The sequence below is a fragment of the Crocuta crocuta genome, unplaced genomic scaffold (assembly GCF_008692635.1).
Source record: "Crocuta crocuta isolate KB4526 unplaced genomic scaffold, BGI_CrCroc_1.0 scaffold479, whole genome shotgun sequence".
Classification (NCBI taxonomy): Eukaryota; Metazoa; Chordata; class Mammalia; order Carnivora; family Hyaenidae; genus Crocuta; species Crocuta crocuta.
Genome location: NW_027531875.1, coordinates 104,720 through 124,922, shown reverse-complemented (window position 1 = coordinate 124,922; position 20,203 = coordinate 104,720). Strand labels below are relative to the sequence as shown.

Below are 20,203 nucleotides of genomic sequence, written 5' to 3'. Positions count from 1 at the left end.
ACCAAAACAGGGCTCTTAGAGAACATGTGGCAACAATGGGCTTACTGATTCTGAGCCCCTAGAATTAAGTAAGTGTTCTCACCTACTTGCTCCAAATAAAAATCAAGTTTGGGACCTTTGCCACTATGCTTTCCACATGACCTACCAGCACAGATTCTCTGCAGCTTGGGAGACCCCAAAGATTTGAGGGCGAGGAGAGGACTACACTTATCAGTTTCTCCTATAAAACTCCATAAGTTCTAAATCACTCTGAGGCTCCTAGGAAACAGAGTAAAGGGACTGAGAGGGGGAAAAAAATCCCTCTAAGGACAAGAGAAATGGGGAATAAGGGCACTTCCTACTCCTACCAGCACCCCAAAATCATGTATAATTGATGTGCTATTAATGTATCTACAGAGCAGTGTTTGGGGGAGCATAGGGGAGTAAGAGGATTTCCATGGAGATGAGTTCTCCAAGAACAGTATTTAAAATTTTTTTCTAGCAATGGTTTTGGCTTTGCAAGTGTTCTTTTTAATTGTACCTCTGAACACACAAAAAAATTGTCTTTTAACTTTACCACAGGAACTTTTTCTCACAATTCTTGATTTCAAAACTAAACTTTTATCTCAAAAATGTTCTTTCCCTTAGAATATATTATTTGATCTGTTACAGTGGTCTACAAATTTCAATTCTTAAGAATATTTCCCATTAAAATGATAGTAACCCTGCTTACTGGCTAATTCATCATAAATTATATTTCCAATACATACTACTAAGCAGCTATGGAGTAAAAGATCTACAAAAGATCTTGGATACTGATACCTATGAAGAATACTGAGAAGAAATGTTCACAGGTAGGGGGTAAGGAAGGAAGGACATTTTTCTGGAATCCGACAGAGAAGATTCAAGAAATTTCAGGGGGCACCTGGGTGGCTCAGTTGGTTAAGCATCCAACTTCGGCTCAGGTCATGATCTCATGGTTCGTGGGTTTGAGCCCCATAGTGGGCTCTGTGCTGACAGCTGGCTCAGAGCCTAGAGCCTGTTTCAGATTCTGTATCTCCCTCTCTTTCTGACCCTCCTACCTCCTGCTCACGCAGTTTCTCTCTCTCTCTCTCTCTCTCTCTCTTTCTCAGAAATAAATAAAACATTTTAAAAAAAGAAAAAGAAAAAGAAATTTCAAGAGGACTCAAGACTCAAGAAGTGGTCAAGATGTTGATTGTTGATGTTGAAATGATCAAGAAAAATCAGAACTGAAATATATATTTTCCTATGGTAACTAAGAATTCACTCTGTAGCCCAAGGAGAGTAGAGTTATCAGAATAAAGGGATTAAAGCAATTTATAGAGGCTTAAGGAGTAAATGAGCTATGGGAATGGAAACCACACTATTATTGAATGCAGATTCAGTTTTAAAAAGAAGGAGGAAGTACAAAATCTTACAGGAAAGGTTATTGTTACCAATAAATAAACATACACTGAAAACCTGTAGTAATTAGTAAAATAGATTCTACATAATGGCATGCAATAAAGTACTAATTTCTGTGTTCCTAATAATTAGACTATACAATGTAAAATGGGGCTAAATGTGATGAACAAATAATATATTCATGGGGGTAAAGAGAGCTGTTAGTGGGCTAGGGATTTCATCAAAGTGTATAGAGGAAGTGGGGCTTGATTATTTTCTTAAAATCAGAATATGCAAAAACTGGATAAGAGGTCTTTCAAGATGACAACAGCAGAAACAAAGGTATGATGATTAGGATACATTTCAAGCATCTAATCAAATTAACGTTTCCCCCATTCCTTGCTATTCATTCAGAATCTCAAATAATTGGTCATTCTCAACCCTATTCTACTCCCTCAAAAGACTACCAAACCCTGAATTATTAGAGAAACTAGACATAGGTCAAGTTAGAGGAAATTAAACAGATTGAGTTGTTAGCTTCACTTCCCATTCTTCCTTTTCTCCCTGTTAATTGAGTCCAAATGCTTTCTGAGCTTCACCAGGAAGATTGGCTAACAGTTTCTCAACACAAACACACACACACACACACACACACACACTAAAGCTCCTTCCTCCATGTTTTCTGAGCTATAGCTGCCCTCAAATTCTATTTCATCTTTCAACTTGTTCCCATTCTCTTTCCAATTTCAGACATCTTTTAAAAATTCATTTTTGATCTCTATCCTAAATTATCTTTCCTACAATGTGTTTATTTCATGTTTTCTTATTATAAATTTCATAAAATCTCAGCCTGAACCAGAAACCACAGGGAATTTTTTTTTAATTTTAGTGATATTTACATATCTAATTATATAGTTGAAAGCATTGATTTAGATGAGAGAGAAAGAGCAAAAATTCAGGAAAATTTGGAAATAATTGATGAATGAATTATTTAAAAGAGACAGTAGAAACTAGAATCAGTATATAAACAAAGAGATTCCTTAGCAAGGAAAAAAACATTTCATCCAGCAAATACATACTGAGCTTCTATTATGTGTCAAGCAATTCATAAGCATTGGGAAATATAGCAGTAAACAAACAAACAAAAATCCCTTGTTTAATGCTTACAGTCTGGTGGAAAAGACAACGAACGAAAGAAGTGAATATACAAAATGTTCTATCATAGTAAGCACAGTGGAAAAAAGTAAGATAAGAAAGGGAGCTAGAGAGCGGTCAGTGGGATCAGGTAGGTGGGGACAGTTTTAAATAAAGTGATCTGGGGGCGTCTGAGTGGCTCAGTGGGTTAAGCATCTGACTTTGGCTCTGGTCATGATCTCACGGGTTCGTAGGTTTGAGCCCCAGGTCAGGCTCTGTGCTGACAGCTAGCTCAGAGCCTGGAGCCTGCTTTGGATTCTGTATCTCCCTCTTTCTCTGACCCTCCCTTGCTCACACTGCCTCTCTCTCTCTCAGAAATAAATAAAACATTAAAAAAAATTAAATAAAGTGATCAGAGAAAGCTCATAGAGAAAAAAATATTTCAAGGAAAGGCATGCAAATTACCTGGGGAAGTTTGTTGCAGGCTGAGAGCAACAAATGCAAAGGCCTAAGGCCAAAACAAATCCATCCTATTCAAGGAAGGGCAAGGAGGTAGATGAATAAGGAGAGTAGTCAGCCACAAGGTCAGAGAAGCAAGGGTGAGCCTGTCAGTATAGAGTGATATGGGTCATTGTAAAAACTTGGGCTTTTGCTTGGGAAAAATGGGAAGACAATGGAGAGTTTGAAGCAGAAACTGTGATCTGATTTACATTTTTGTATAATGAATGACCCCAGCTGCAGTGTTGAGAACAGTCTGTGAGAAACCACAAGGGAGACAAAAGAGAAAAAATTAAAGGGTTACTGTAATAATCTAAACAAAAGATTATAGTATCCTGGGTGGCAAGGATGGCTCCAAAATTTGGGACCTGAACAAGTAGAAGGATGGTCACCACTAACTGGCATGGGAAATATAACGGAAAAGCAGGATTTGACAGGAAAGATCAGGAGTTTTGTTCTGAACGTGTTACATTTGAAAAGCCTGTTGGATATCCAGTGATGATGTTTAGTCGACGATAAGAAGTATGAGTCTGGAGTTCAGGGAGGAGGCTTAGCTGGAGATATACAGCATATAGCTGATGAATATCAACTCATTTTCCCTTAATACAAAAAAGTAGGATGGATGCTACTTTGGGCAGTTTTATAATGTAGGGAAGGGAAATTATTAGCATCTGACATGCTCTATTTCCTCTGTCAAGACTGAGGCAAAGTTATGGACTCAAAGAGAAAGAGTTCAGGCTCCTAACCAGCATCAAGTAAAAGGATTGCCAAGTGGCAGTGAGAGCCCAGCTAGACTTGAAAATACTAAACTTGTAGTGGTTCCAATTTGTGGTTATACAATTTTATTTCTACAATGTTCAGTAGCCTATGTGGTAAAGCAGGGAAGGTAGGTCTTGAATTCATTAAGGGTTAGAGAATGACTGATGGGGACAGAGGAAGAAAAGGAGGAGAAAATTAATGATTCTGGTAACAGTATCATAGAATTGAGGACCAGAGATCCCAAACTGAGCAAGAAGCATGTATAATAGAAGTGGCAAAAAATATTTACATGTACTGTAGGAAATTGATCTTACACACTCAAAGAAGTTAGATACCATGTAACAGAAGTTACATTTTGCAACACCAAGATCCTTATTCATACCCTAAAAAGTACACCACTGTAAGTACAATTTATAAGACATTCAAGGAAGAAAAAAGTTTGCAGTAAAACTGATACTTATAATAGTTGTGAAATTTCTTTCATTGCTCAGACAAAGTATCTTTGCTTTTTCATTCCAAACTGGTTTCATTTGATTCAAGCCAAAATCCCATGTGATTCTTTCTAACTTTCCCTGGAATTTTTCAACACACATAGGCATAATAATATAACTGTGGTCAGTCAAGTCCCTTAACAAAGGATAGAATATCTTCTCATGGCATTCCAAAAAGATGATTTAGTCTGAGCTGAGAGAGAGACAAGTAATGGCATGGAGGCTCTCTGTAAGTAGCTCTAGGTTCATGTTGATTTGTTTCAACAAAATAATACTCAATGCAGCTTTCTTTTTAAGTGCGTACAAAATGGCAAACAATTTGAAAGATAAATCTAGAGATGAGTGAATGTCTTTCCTATCATGCTTTCCAAACATCAGCATATCTAGCAAATTTATAACAGGTTGGTAATGAAAAGGAATTCTCAAATTGCATTTACAGAGCTCACAGTCAAGCAGTAACAGAAACCAGCCCTGGCTAGTTTAAGAAAAAAGAGAACTATATTAGAAGGAGACTGAAGAAAAATAGAAATCCAAAGAAGAGGTGAGCAACCAAACTTAGGAAGGGTAGGAACTAGGGGAGACTGGGGACTCAGAGGCAGGAATGGTGAATTTTTGCTTTAGAGAGCTGCCCACACAAGTCCATAAGAAAGTTTAGGAAATAACTATTTTTAAGTAACCTAATATAAACCTAATATAAAGTTTCTAGTGATCTAGAAACTTCTAGATCACTATATCAGTTAGCTGTTCTTAATGTAAGAAATCACTCAAAAACTTGGTGACTAAAAACAACTGCTTATTATCATTCATGATCCCTGAGTAGTCTGGGTGCTTCTTCTGGTGTGTCCCATCTTGACTGATCTCTGCTGGGCTCAGCCATGCAGCTGTGGTCTGCTAGCAGGTTGGCTGGCCTAGACAATGTAGCTTGCTCTATTAGATTTTCCTATTGCCGCTATGACATATTACCATAAACTTCTTTAGACACTACAAGTTTATTATCTTATAATTCTGGAAGTCAGAAGTCTTCAGTAGGCTAAAAGCAAAGTGTCAGCATGACTGCTTTCCATCTGGAGCTCTAGAGAAGAATCTGCTTCCTTGCCTTTTCCAGATTCTAGAGGTTGCCTGAATTCCTTGTCCCATGGCTCCACTTTCCATTTTCAAAGTCAGCAGTAAAGCATCTCCAGATCTTTCTGTGACTTCTACCCTTGCTTCCATTTTCACACCTCCTTCTCTAAGGCTGACTCTCTTGTCTCCCTTTGAGAAGGACCCTTGGGATTACAATGAGCCCACCCAGGTAATTCAGAATTGTCTCCTCATTTCAAAACCCTTAACTTAATCACAGGGTGCCTGAGTGACTGAGTCGGTTAAGCAACTGACTTCAGCTCAGGTCATGATCTCATAGTTTGTGGGTTCGAGCCCTTCATCGGGCTCTGTGCTGACAGCCAGCTCAGAGTCTGGAGCCTGTTTTAGGTTCTGTATCTCCCTCTCTCTCTGACCCTCCCCTGCTCACGCTGTCTCTTTCTCTCTCTCTCTCAGAAATAAATAAAACATTAAAAAAATTAAATAAAATAAAGTAAAATAAAACTTAATCACAACTTCAAAGTCTCTTTTGCCACATAAGGTAACATATTCATAGGTTCTGAGATTAGAATTGGATATCTTTGGGGGAGGAGGCTTAGTTTGCCTCTTACAGATGTCTTCCCTTACATATCTGGCAGTGGGCAGCCTGTCAGTCAAGATGCCTCAGTTCTCCATGTGATCTCTCTTTCCTGCAACAGGCTTGCTCAGGATCATAAAATATGGTGGTCTCAGGGCTCCAGCTCAGCAAGAGGTCAGGCTCCTGTGTACAAGCACCAGTCAAGTCTCTGCTAGTATCATTATTTGCTTAGGTCCCTTTAGCCAGAGCAAGTCACATGCCCTACTCAGATTCAAAAGGGAAAGAAATACATTTTACCTCTTTATGAGAGGGTATGTTACATCACATTGTAAGGGCTTGGATACAAGGAGGGGAAGAATTTGTGGCCATACTTACAATTTCTTATAATTAGCGCAGTAGGTAAGAGCTTCTAAGACAAGTCCATCATTGGTTGGAATAATCTAACACCTTATACAATTGTTTTCTTTGCCTAGAATGCTCAAAAAATGCATTCCTCTCTTCCTGGCTAAATTATTTTTCTCCTTCTTATCATAATTTAGATATAACCTCCTCTAGGAGGCCCCCTCCTTTTTGCTGTCATCATACTCAATACTTACCCCCGACATAGCACTTAACTATACTGAAATTATCTGTTTGTTTTTCTGCCTTTCAACCTAGACTCAAAGCTTCTTATGGGCAGAAAATGGGTCATAGTTTCTCTTGCTTTTGCAGTGTATTAGTAATATATTCTGCAGGTAATAGGTTAATAATTTATTGAATAAATGTATTAATAAATATTTTATAAACTCTATCCTTCAATTATTGTTTCATTAAAATATACTTATATTTAATAAAGCTTTAATCCTTACTTTTTTTCTACTTTGGAACCCAATCTTTCATTGATAAACTAAGTAAAAATGAAAGGAATTACTAGCACTAAATATTGGTTGCAAAAAAGGTTTTCCTGTAATAAAAAAAATAGTGATTTTGGAACGTTGATATCACAAAATGATTGTGTGACGTTTAAGAAATCCACAGAGTTCTACCAAGGGTGCTGATTTGCCAAACTAGAGGTCAGGCTGTCGTCAATTGGGTGGCCAGTCAAAATTAGGAAACCAAGGCTAACTTAACTGGAATCCCTTCCAACTAAATACAAAATAAAAAATGAAGTATTTTGGGATATTTCCAGGAAGGTCTTAAGGGGCTGCCTGATTGCTGTTAATACATAAGGCAGAAAGCAAAGATTTCCGAAATTACATGACTCAAGGGCTAAGATTCCAGAGCTGCAGACACAACATGAGTAAGCAGGCTGCTCCAAATTGCCAGTGGAATTAAAGAATCAAAAAGGAGATGGTGAGTTACAAGAAACAGAGCTTATGTGGGGAAAGGATATTCTGTATGCCTGTAACTGAGAAAGCCAGCTATAATATAAGCTAAAATGAAATGTACAGATGTTTAATATGATGAAATAACCAAGACGCCATCCCTTGGTTATTCTCCAATGTAATGTTACAAAGGACCACACTTGGAATACATGTGGGTACCCTATATGTATGTATATACATATGTGTATGTGTATACATACATATTTTATAATATAAGTTATGAAAGACAAAAATGAATAATAACAACATTAAAGTTTAAAAACAATCAAGTTAGTTAATGTTAAACTATCTTGAGAATGCTTCTAGCTTAATGTTAAAACTGTCACTGTTAATGCACTGAATATTTTACAGAACCTCCATTAATTGTGCCTCAAAACAGATCACAGTTTAATAACAATAACAGCAACTTTTAAGCTTTTTGAAAATTTCTTCATTCTAAGCCTCTAAAAATAATGTATCCTAAAAGGCACATTTATGTTTATTAGAAATGAATTCATGCAATGCTCAGCTGTGCAAACTGTATATATCCAACAAATTATCATTAATATTGAGTTCTTACATTTTAAAATCCAAGGACTTAATACATTTAATCCTCACAACAACTCTCAGAGGTTTATTATTATACACATTTTTTAAATGTGGAACTGGGTGCAGAATCAGGGGCTTAACTTGTCCAAGGACATTTAATTATCAAATGGTATAACTTGAATCTAAGAAGGTGATCCCTGAAACTATTCCCTAACCATAGCACTACATTGGCTCACTTACAATATGCTGTGTCCTTTATCCTAAACTGAACATTTAGCATTGACACATCTGAATTATTTAGAAATACTCCAATAGAGTCATATCAATTTAACAAATATTTCTTGAGCACATGTTAAATATGAAAATTTTTATTAGCCTATGTGGAAACTCACAGAAAATGTATAGAAGTGGTGGCTTCCTGGATTCACATTTTCCTTTAAAATAATTTTACTGGGGCGCCTGGGTGGCTTAGTCGGTTAAGCGTCCGACTTTCGCTTAGGTCATGATCTCGCAGTTCGTGGGTTCAAGCCCCGCGTCGGGCTCTGTGCTGACTGCCAGCTCAGAGCCTGGAGCCTGCTTCAGTCTGTGACTCCCTCTCTCTCTGACCCTCCCCTGCTCACGCTGTCTCTCTCTCTCTCCCAGAAATAAATAAAACATTAAAAAAAATTTTTTTTAAATAATTTTACAATTGCCATATCATCCAAGAGAGGCAAGTATAAATCTGATTTCAAAAACAAAGATGTGTAAGAAATAACATTTATTCATTGTTCATTAAATTTATTTGAATCTGTATCCAAGCCTCCTTTGTGTTCTGTCAAGAAATTCTTTCTGTTGGTTGTGTCGCTTCCCTCCTCCAGGATTTGAAGAGGCCCAAGTCTTACATGGCCCCACATTATTGGGGGTGGGGGTGGGGCAAGTTCCTTAGTCATCACTCAGAATCTCTGTATGTCCATTTCTACAGCTTCCTCTAAGTCTGATGGCTCTGCTGCCTCTGTGTCCCTTGTGCAGGGGAGGCCAATCCCTAGCAAGGCTGGGAGGCCTCATACCAGGATCATTCTTTCTTGGTGGTACAATTTCAGAGGCTTCACCATGTCTCTAGGACATGACTATAAAATAGGGAAGCTTCCCCTCTGATCATAGACAGATTTATCTCCAACCTAACTAAAATATTTCCTTTCTTGTGGATCTCAGAGGGGCCTCTATTCCCCTTCCTGCCAAGGACACCTGGCATAAAACTTTAAAATTGAGTATAGCTGTTTATAAAAGACCCTTGAGTTCAAAGAACTTCTCCCTAATACTCTGCAAAATTTACATGTGGCAAGAAAATTGCTAAAGCTCAAGCTCTTTCCTTGAACAGGCAAGAAGGAAGAAATGTATCTATACAAACTGACAATTCAATGAATTATCTTCCCTCATGTTATCATTAAACTAATGAGGTCACAAGGTTTAGTTCAGCCTGCCCTGTCACTCCTTTAATCTATTTTTTAATGCTTATTTTGAGAAAGAAAGACAGAGATGGAGAGAGCACACGCAAGTGGGGCAGGGGCAGAGAGTAGAGAGAGACAGACAGAGAGAGAGAGAGGATTCCAAGCAGGCTCTGTGCCATCAACCTGGAGCCGAAGGCAGGGCTTGATCTCACAAACTGCAAGATCATGACCTGAGCCAAAACTGAGTCAGATGATCAACCAACTGACCACCCAGGTGCCCCTAAACCAATGGTTTTTAAAGTGATTCCTGGACCAGAAGCATTAGCATCACCTGGGAATTTGAAATGCAAATTCTTGGCCCCATTCCAGACACACAGAATCAGAAACTCTGGGGATGGGCCCAGCAGTCTGTGCTGTGAAAGTCTTTGAATGATTCTGATACATGCTAAGTTTGAGAACCACTGTTTTAGGCTATGCATAGGCTGTATATATATGGCAGGCTCTATCATAACATTGATTGTATAGTCTTGAAATTAACAATTTACTTGTGTCTGTCATTAGTCTGTTAAGTTCCATAAAAGCAGGAACCATATCAGTCCTCCACACTGCTGTATTCCTATTGCCTAATACAACACCTGGAACACAGTGAATGCTCATAAATACGTCCTGAATATGTTAACAAATGAATGAATTTAGATATGTTTTGTCTTCAGGATTATTGTTCTAGCTTTTTACCAGATGACCATTCAGAGTACAGTCATGGACTTGCAATAATTTCTAAAATAAATTCACTTTTGTACCGCAAATTTTTCTTAGGGAAACAGGAAGCAGATTTAACCTGCAATGTTATTCTAACTAAATACATGGGTTCTTTCATTCACTAAATATTTATTTAAAACTTAGTTTTTATTATGTCTTCTGCTAGGAGCTCACTAGATAGGTGAGTAAAATGCCTATCTGGCTCTCAAAGAGTGTACAACTCAGTAGCTAAATTAAATTAATTCTACCTATTAATTAATTTAAAATTTTTTAATGTTTTATTTATTTCTGAGAGAGAGAGAGAGAGCATGAGCAGGGGAGGGTCAGAGAGAGAGGGAGACACAGAATCCGAAGCAGGCTCCAGGCTCTGAGCTAGCTGTCAGCACAGAGCCCAATGTGGGGCTCGAACCCACAAACCATGAGATCATAACCTGAGCCAAAGTCGGACACTTAATTGATTAAGCCACCCAGGTGCACCAAAACCTATTAGTTAATTCTAAACCTAAAACAAATCTGTTGGGTACCATGAATTATTGGAAAATAAGCAGGCAAAGTCAGGTTTGTCTTTTTTTTAAATTTTTTTTAAATTTTTATTTATTTCTAGGAGAGAGAGAGAGAGACAGCATGAACAGGGGAGGGTCAGAGAGAGAGGGAGACACAGACTCTGAAACAGGCTCCAGGCTCTGAGCTGGCAGTCAGCACAGAGCCCGACGCGGGGCCCGAACCCACGAACCGCGAGATCATGACCTAAGCGAAAGTCGGACGCTTACCCGACTAAGCCACCCAGGCGCCCCAGTCATGTTTGTCTTCTGAGTAAAGTTGAAAGCATACAGACCATTGGAGTTTTCCAGCTTTGGCAATGACTCTCCAGGATAATTCAAGCTATTAAAGGACAGGCAATATATCATTTAGCTAATTACACACTCTTGTATTTTCTTAAATGTTTATGTATTTCTTTTTTTAATTGAGCTTTTTATGCTTTAAAAAAATTTTTTTTAAATATTTTTGAGAGACGTACAGAGGGTGAATGGAGGAGGGGCAGAGAAAAGTGGGTGGAAACACAGAATCTGAAATAAGCTGCGGTACTGAACCCAACTTGTGGGTCGAACTCATGAACCATGAGATCCGAACATGATCTGAGCCCAAAGTTGGACACTTAATCTCCTGACCCACCCAGGTGTCCCTGTTTATATATTTCTAACTATATATTTGAACATATTCATTTGGATGAGACATGGATCCTCCAACTTAAAATTTCTACTACTAATTGTTGCATTTGCTAACATTCATTGAGTTTGAGTTTTCACTATGCCAGGCACAAGTTATTCATTGTTAATTATCATATCATACTAACAGTATTCCCCAGGCGAAGTTAAATTCTTCCTCAGAGACCTTGGAAGCTAAGTTACATGGAAAATAAAAATGGAGTGAAGTTTATGGAATCTCTTAATGATCAGATATTTCCTGACTATAGATAAAGAAGGCTTTAGTGAGAGCTAGTGAGGAATAGTATTGGCTTGGGCTGTAGATTAATGAATTTCATGTTATTTTACATCCTGATTGACCATCCAGACTAGACAAGGAACCACCTGTCACACAAGTCTGCTCACTTTGGAAGAAAGCTCATCCAAAAATCCTAGGAATGGATGTTTATAGAGAAGAATAGAAGACAGTCCCATGTAAGATTATGGACAAAACCAAATTGCGGATGAGTTCACATGATAGGTGGCCCTCACAGTTTTTAATCTTTAGTGCAGTGACAGGTCAAATACATGCCAAGAGGGAGGAAACACCCCAGTCCAGACAGGCAGGCATTGGTGCTAGGGCTAGCACAATACTATTTAGGCAGTGGCATTGCTGTTTTATCCCTGAAAATGACAGCTAAACATTTGGTCTTAAAATTAAAATGAGGAAGATGGACTCTGTCAACAAGGTATCATTCTCTAATTTTTACTAATTTTCTTTGTACTTCTCTGCTTTCTCCCCAAAGTCTTCTGTGATCATGTATTGCTATTATAATCAGAAGGCAAATTTTGTTAGGTTTGAATAGCACTCAGATTTCCAGGCAATCAACTTACCTGCCAACTTCAAAAGGATAAGTAGCTTCTTACCTTCCCTATTATACTGTAAGCTGATATTCTAAAGTATTCCAACATGAAGTTAAGAAAAAGGCAGCCTAAACTGTAGCATCATGATCTCAAGTAATGTCTAGGGTTAGATTTTTTTTCCTAACTTGGGAGGAGAAAGCCATGAAACAGCAATTGAAGATAGAAAAAGACTTGAAAAAAGCAAAAGCATTTTCTGTATCATTCCTGATTGGAAAAGTACTAAATAAATGGCTAACGTGATGATATCATTCTTGGACAGGTATGAGTGGAATAGAGCTGCAGTTAATAGCTTCCCTGGAAGCAATCAAGGGCTGTTCCTTGAGAAATTATTATTAACCTCACTGTTTAACATCCTTGGCCATGATGTTAATGGAAGAAAGTCAGTGGGGTCATTATCTTAAGACATAACTGTGCCAAAATGACACCAATGCCTTGTAGTAACAGACTCTGAATAAAATATGCATAAGCTGACAATATAAATGATATTGCCATTTTTTCCAAACCAAAAAAAATGTGTTTTCATATATTTATTACCTTTGCCCTGATAGTTAAATACACAATATTCTTCAACAAATAAATTATAAATGAAAGAAAATGATGGAGATATTAGTTTTAGATTAAAAGAAGTTGACCAGTCAGATATTTTTTAAACTATAGTCAAAACAAAACTATGTTGACCTGGGATAAACATTTGTGTGAGAAAACTACAAAGAAATAAAAATTTAAGAGGTGGTTATTATAAAATCTAGGACAGTAGTTACTTTTGAGTGGATGGAGGGAGTTGCAGTAGGGACAGGTAGTACAGAAGAGGTATCTGAGATTGACAGACAAAGTACTTCTTTACTTGAGTGGTGATGTCAAGGATGTTTTCCTTATAATAATTTATTGAGATAAACAAAGTGAGCTATTTTGAATTAGTACATACACATAAAAACTACATGTATTTTTTTATTAACTCTAGTATTTTAAAAATTCCAACAGTGGTTCTCAACTGGAAGTGATATCTCTCCCCAGCCCTATCCCCCATTTAGAGAGGTTTGGAAATTTGAGGCAGGGGGTAGATGCCAAGATTAACAGTCAAAATTACTATGAGGATATTTTAGTGGTTATTATGACTGGGGTGGTGGCACAAGGAACATTACAGAGACAAGGTCCATAAACATGTTGCAGTCCCAAAAGAGTCCTATGCAGTAGAAAAAATTATTCTGCCCAGAATGTCGATAGTGTCACCTATGTGAAGTTAACAGATCAATGATGATCACCAAATGCTCCATTATGTTATATCTATTTCATAATGCTCATTTCTGTCCTTTAAGAATGGAGACACTGTGTGTGTGTATGTGTGTGTGCGTGTGCATGCACGCACGCGCCCATGTCTATGTGTACAGGAACTAGCCTTATCAATTTTTAGGTAGAAGATTTCATTTCAAAGTTTTGCAAATTGTGTTTTAATTGCATATGGTTAAGTTCATAGGCTGTAGAGTCAGTCTTCTTTTTTTAAATCTTATTTATTTATTTTGAGAGAGAGTAAGAGAGCACAAGTGGGGAAGAGAGAGAGGTAGAGAGAATGAATCCCAAGCAGGCTCCTCTCTGTCAGCACAGAGCCCAATGTGGGCTCACAAACCGTGAGATCATAATCTGAACCAAAACCAAGAGTCAGATGTTTAACCAACTGAGGCACCCAGGCATCCCTAGAGTCAGTCTTGAACAAGTTACTTAAAATTTAAAGTAAATTTTAAAATTCAGTTTACTCATATACAAACTAAGAATATTAATATCTACACATTATCAGTTAGCTATTGCTAAGTAACCAACCACCTCAAAACTTAAGAGTTTAAACTAATCAGCATTTATTATTACTCACAATATGGACTGAGCTGGGCTGACCTTGGCTAGATTCACTCATCTTCTCATCATCTGGAAGGGTAGAGTGGGGCTGCATAGGTTAGAATATCCTTGTTTAGATATGTTAGCTCTTCTCCAATATAATTCATGTCTCTCCAGAAAGCTACTCCAGGTCTGTTCACTGGTGGTGGCAGAGATCTAAGAGAAAGGAAAAAAATGTGCAGGCATTTTTTCAAGTCTTCACCTGCAACAAGTTTGCCATTGTTCCATTGACCAGAGCAAGTTATAGGCTCAAGCCTTGAGTCAGTATTAAAAGAAATTCTTAAATGTATGGATTCAGGGATGCTACAGTCTGAATGAATCTCCCCAAAATTTATATGCTGAAATCTTAACCCCCAGAGATAGTGGTATTAGAAACAATAGTCTTTGGGAAGTGCTTAAGTCATGAGGGTGGAACCCTCACATATCAGATTAGTGCCTTATAAAAAGAGGGTGCAGAGAGATCTTTAGCCTCTTCCACCATTTGAGAACATGGAGAGAAGGTGCCAGCTATGAATGAAAAAGAGGGCTCTCAGCAGAGAATATGATCTAGGACTTCCAGCCTCCAGAGGTGTAAGAAATAAATTTCTGTTGTTTATACTACCCAGTCTGTAGTATTTAGTTACAGCAGCCTGAATGGACTAAGACTAGGGATATGTGAATAATTGCAGCTATTCATAAAACCAATCCACCATACAATATCACAGAGCTGTTTTAGAATCATATATGCCAACAAATGTAAAATACTTAACTCAGAACCTGATATACAATAAGTGCTCAATAACTGTTAGTGATTATGAGGAGTAAGAAGCTATGACCATAACATTTCATACTTCTTATTCAGTGTAGCTGCATATAACAAGTTATGGAATTATGACTATGTCTGACTACTTTATTTCTAGAGAAAAAATATTTAAATGCTAGAGACTTTAGAAATTTCACCAAGTTACTGAAGGCTTATTACTTGTATCTGGGTTGACTTAGTTTGAATCTCTTGAAAAACCACAACACAAATAATGAGGAAACTAGCATGAAGAACATGGCTTTTCCTGGAAACTTACTAACAATGAAATAGACTCATAGTAAAGGAAAAATTAATGTGAAGGTCATTTCTCTCCAATGAACTTCAACAGACATCCTTGAGAATTTTGAACTTAAACCCTGGGAAACTGAAAAGTATGTAGATGTTTCTGAGTAGAGTTCTTCAAACGGTCACAAAAGCAAATTCTCATTTTTAATTTGTAATTGTGAACCAACATGGTATTAGTGGACCTTGAAAACAGCTTGAAAAAACTTTAAGCAAGCAAAAGTTTTTGCTGACCCTTCAGAACATACACTGTTCCTACCCACAGCTCTGCTTTCATGCCCAAGTGTGAAATTGGCAGACACGTGCACAGAGGGACATTCAGAGTTGGGCTGCAGTAGCTGAATGTGTCTGTAAGGAGAAGTTGGTGATACCCAGAAGCTAGAAATACACAACAATCCTATCAGGTAAGTAAGCACCAAATAATTTCCTGCCAGTTAACTATTTATTATACTATCTTTTCTTTCCATACAGAAATAGATAGGCAGTAAAATAGATTACAAATAAGTTTTGTTGCTAAAGACTTACCACTGATTGTGTCTTAGCTAGGTGTATAGATTCCTATTGCCATGGTAGTAAATTACCACAAATTTATAGGCCTAAAACAACACAAATGTATGATCTTAGAATTCTGGAGGTCTGAAGTCCTATAATAAGGGTATTGGCAGAAGTGCCTTCCTTCTGGAGGCTCTAGAAGAGAATCTATTTCCTTGACTTTCTTACACTTTAAGATACCACCTGCATTCTCTGGCTCAGGGCCTCTTCCTCCATTTTCAAAGTCAGCAGGGGCATAGAACCTTCAAATTTCTCTCCTTCTCCCTCCCTCTCTCCCTCTCCTGCTCCCAGTCTGCTTTTGTGATCACATCTCCTCTCTGACTCTGAACCTTCCACTTACGAAGATCTTTGTGATTATGTTGGGTCCAGCCAGACAATTCAGGATAACTTCCCCATCTCCAGATACTTCACATTAGCAAAAACCCTTTGCAATATAAAATACCATATTCACAGGTTCTAGGGATTGGGAAGTGGACATTTGGGGAGGAGGGGAAAATTTTCTGCTTGTCACACCAGGTCAAGAAGGAGATTGGATTATTTTAGAATATTATACAATCAAGAAGCCTTGCTTGACCCTCAGCTACAAAGGGCTGACATTTCAAATGGGGGAAGTAATATTTGGCCTTTCTAATTTACAAGTTTATTTTGAACATCAAAATAATATGGAATCCTCTTTATATTCTACATGCATATAGAATACAGAATATGATTTAGTTATATCCCAAAATATAATTATGCTTGAATATTCACTTAGGAGAAGAGGGAGGTTTGGTCTGCATTTCCTCATGGCTTCAACCCTCTCTACATTCCAACTTCAAGGAACATCTTGTACCTAATAGTATGTAAGAGAGGGGCACTTGGGTGGCTCAGTCAGTTAATCGTTTGACTTCAGCTCAGGTCATGATCTCATGGTTCATGGGTTCAAGCCACACGTCATGCTCTGTGCTGAGAGCTCAGAGCCTGGAGCCTGCTTCAGATTCCATGTCTCTTTCTCCCTCCCCCCCCTCCCCCACTTGTGTTCTGTCTCTCTCTGTCTCTCTCTGCTTACTCAAATAGGTACCAAGGCTTTTTCCAGGATGTCCTTGAAACTCTACAGAGGGTGGACAGCAGCTAATTTCTCTGAAAATACAAATAAGTAAACGTTAAAAAATTTTTAAATACAGTATGTAGGAGAGAAGAAGAGTGTTTACTATCATGGAGAGCTACTGTGTAGAAGCTGGGTTTATCTTGGGTGGTCTTGGCCAAAACACAACGGCTGAGACAAATTTTCCTTTCTTTCTTCCCTTTCTCCTTTCCTTTCTTTCCCTTCCATGCCCTCATTCCTCTCCTCTCTTCTCTCTCCTTTCCTCTCCTTTCCTTTCCTTTTTGTCCTTTCCTTTCTATTCCATTCCTTGAGGAGCAGCAGGTTAATTCCCCAGTGTAACCAACAGCCATTAAAAAGAGCTGGGGCTCCCAGGACAAAACAGTTTCAAAGCCAGTTTCATAGGATATACTGTATCCGATGTGAGGCTTGAGTGAAACTTGGGCAGTGTTGGTTTGGGGCCAAGTGGTTTCCAATGGTTATATCCAGAAATGTGATGGGGACTAAAATCCCTTTATGCTGCCCACTGTTGGCTGTAGGGGTCCTTTGTAGAAGTATTATGTTGAGCCTTAGTGTAGGCTTGACCCCCAAGTGTAAAGGCCTTAATTGCAGACTGTCCCAAAGAAGAGCTGAACTGAAGCTGATTTCAGTGTTTACTACATTGGACATAGAAAACAGTGTTCACTCAGTGCCATCTTCCTCTGAACTTATGTTAACTTTACTTAAAGGTTCATGTTGCCCTCTCTTGCCACTGATGGTTGCTCAGGACCACACAAAAACAAGCAGAACTCCTTAATTCTGAATCTCAGGGAGAAGAAGCTAAGGGAAACGAGTTGCTTCTCTCTTAGGTAACTCTCTGGGCTCCTCAAGTAGGCTTTCCCACTCCCACTTAAAAATTCCTCATACTGACAGAGGTTTGATGAATATAACAGAAGCTCTTGCAACTTTTGGTCATTATAATGCTCTCTCTGGCATATATTTGCTTATTCAAATAGGTACCAAGGCTTTTTCCAAGATGTCCTTGAAACTCTACAGAGGGTGGTCAGCAGCTAATTTCTCTGATTGAAAATACAAATTAATAAAATTCTGGTAAGGCTTTCTGATTCATAGATAATGCAAATGAAAAGACACCATAGACTTTCAGAAGCTATTTAAATTCAAATGGTAGAAAACTTTATCTTTTATCAGAGAATGAAGGATGGACATCACAAAAATTAGCCTCTCTGTTGATTCGAAAGAGAATTTAGAGTAGTCTCTGATCCTTGATGAGTTCAGACTCTAATTGGAAAGATGAGGCTAATTCTTATTAAAGTATTCAAGAACAATTCAAGATAACATTCAATCAGGAAAGACCAACAGAAATTCAATGAGGCAAAAAATAAATCAAGGTTGCAGGTTAGAGTGGCCAGAGAAAACTTCATGAAAAAGGGTGTGAGTTGAGATTTAGATTTTTTTTTTTTTTCTAGGAGAGACAGAGAGACAGCGTGAACAGGGGAGGGTCAGAGAGAGAGGGAGCCACAGACTGAAACAGGCTCCAGGCTCTGAGCTGGCAGTCAGCACAGAGCCCGACGCGGGGCTCGAACCCACGAACTGCGAGATCATGACCTAAGCTAAAGTCGGACGCTTAACCGACTAAGCCACCCAGGTGCCCCGAGATTTAGATTTTTAATGAATAGAACTAGCATAAACAAAAAGTATTTTTAAAAAACCTTTTAAGTGAAGAGAGATATGAAAGCTAGAAATAAACTCTGTGTTGGTGAGGTGAGTGAGAACTGCCTTGTCTGATATAGAGATGTGTTTAAGGAAACAACAGGAAATGAGGTTTGATAAATTTGCAGTAGATTCTATAATACTTAAAACTTAGCAAAGTATTTACAGCTGATTCAGGAAAGGCTGGATTCTACTTCAGGCTTCTAAACATAGGAGAAACTCAAGGAAAAGACTGTATTGAGAAAAGCATAACTATATGATGTGCAGAAAGGATCAGAAGATAAAAGACTAGACAGCAATATTAGCTAAGACATGATCATAGTTTCTTGGGTATAAAGGCTAGGAGAACATCAAGGAAAAAAAAACCTAGGATATAGGTGGAGGGAGAAACAATAGATTTTGTCTTTGTTTTTTTTTCTTCTTCCAACTGAGTTGTAATGGGAAGAGAGAGGGAGAAGAATTTGAGGGAGGAGTCTCAGGGATTACTTGTTTAAGTAGACATGGGAGAGATTCTGAAAGAGGCCAGCTTTGGCCATGATATATTTGAAATTATGAGGAGACACCACAAGTTGACAATATGAGATTGGAAGGCTATAGAATCAGGGCTGGAGGGTGAAGAGGAAAATATACAAAAGACCAGCTACAGTGATAACTGAGAACAAGAAGGATGGAAATGTTCTGATAGCCTCTCATGCCAGAATGAAAAAAATTTAGAGGCAGGCAGAAAACTCTCAGATCAGCTGTTTTGCTCAGACTGTGCTATTGTACTTTTCACTCTGAGATGTAGTTCATCTTGGGGACACTTGGTTCTGTGAATACAATACTGTACAGACCCATTGGCATTGCCAAGGTTGTAGGGCTTGAGCTAGGTGTCCAGGTCAGCCGCAATGTCAAGTCTAGGGAAACTCTCTTGCCAGATGATTAAAGAGGTGCAGCAATCCTGGTTTTCTTAGAATAGAGAATCTCTGAAAGTCAGCCACAGTGCCAAAATAAAGAAGGGAATGGAGTGGCTGACCATAAACAAACAGGTTTAGCAAAAACTAAATATCCTTTCAACTGGTGTGGGTAGCTTATCCTGCAGAATGTCTTCAAAAGTTACAACAGGCCCACAATATGGGTGCTTTTTCCACAATGGTTAATGGATTTTAGGCTAATGTACAGTATCAAGAGAGGAGAGGCACAGGTGGAAAGAGGAATACTTGGTTGAACATAGCTAAATAATGCTAAACAACTCTTTTTACAAATGCTAAAACAGAAGTTTCTCTTCTTGTTTTTAGGCTTTTTCATCAGCTGTCACTTGGTAAATGCCATTTTATTGGGGATGGGGCAAGGAGAAGTTTGTTATTGTGGCTTCTTCACCTGTTATTCTATTGCTGTTCTGATTCCTCCACAAGAATGTAAATCCTGTGGCCATGAAAATAGTCCTGGCTGATTGCTTTGTATTCTGTGCCCATATACTTCCTTTTCTCTCAAATGGCCATAGGAAATGTCAATGAGGAGCCTCACTTGTTCATTGTTTTGGTTTTTTTTTTTTTTTTTTTATCTTCTACATGTAAATTCTTTTTTTGCCTTTGGCTTATATCATGTCCCATAAAGAAAGATACTTCATGATTTTTGCAAAGCAATCTTCCCATTACAACCAAATAAGATAAAATAACACTTATACCATCTAAAGAATGTTTAATTGCTTTCAAAATGCATAGTTTTGGAAGGTTTATGTCTAACATTATGGCAGAAAGAAGAGATTTAGCTCCCTCAAACTTATATTTGAGGGTGGAAACAAC

The 20,203-nt window shown here is 38.1% G+C and overlaps 1 long non-coding RNA gene across 2 annotated transcripts in view; it reads right to left on the bottom strand.

Moving 5' to 3' along the window:
• LOC144238994 (uncharacterized) overlaps positions 1 to 20,203 on the bottom strand; it is a 316,761-nt gene that overhangs the window by 283,438 nt on the left and 13,120 nt on the right. For both annotated transcript variants that reach the window (XR_013337276.1, XR_013337275.1), the window contains exon 2: positions 13,970 to 14,148. This is a non-coding gene — a long non-coding RNA (uncharacterized LOC144238994). The remainder of the gene's footprint in view (positions 1 to 13,969; positions 14,149 to 20,203) is intronic.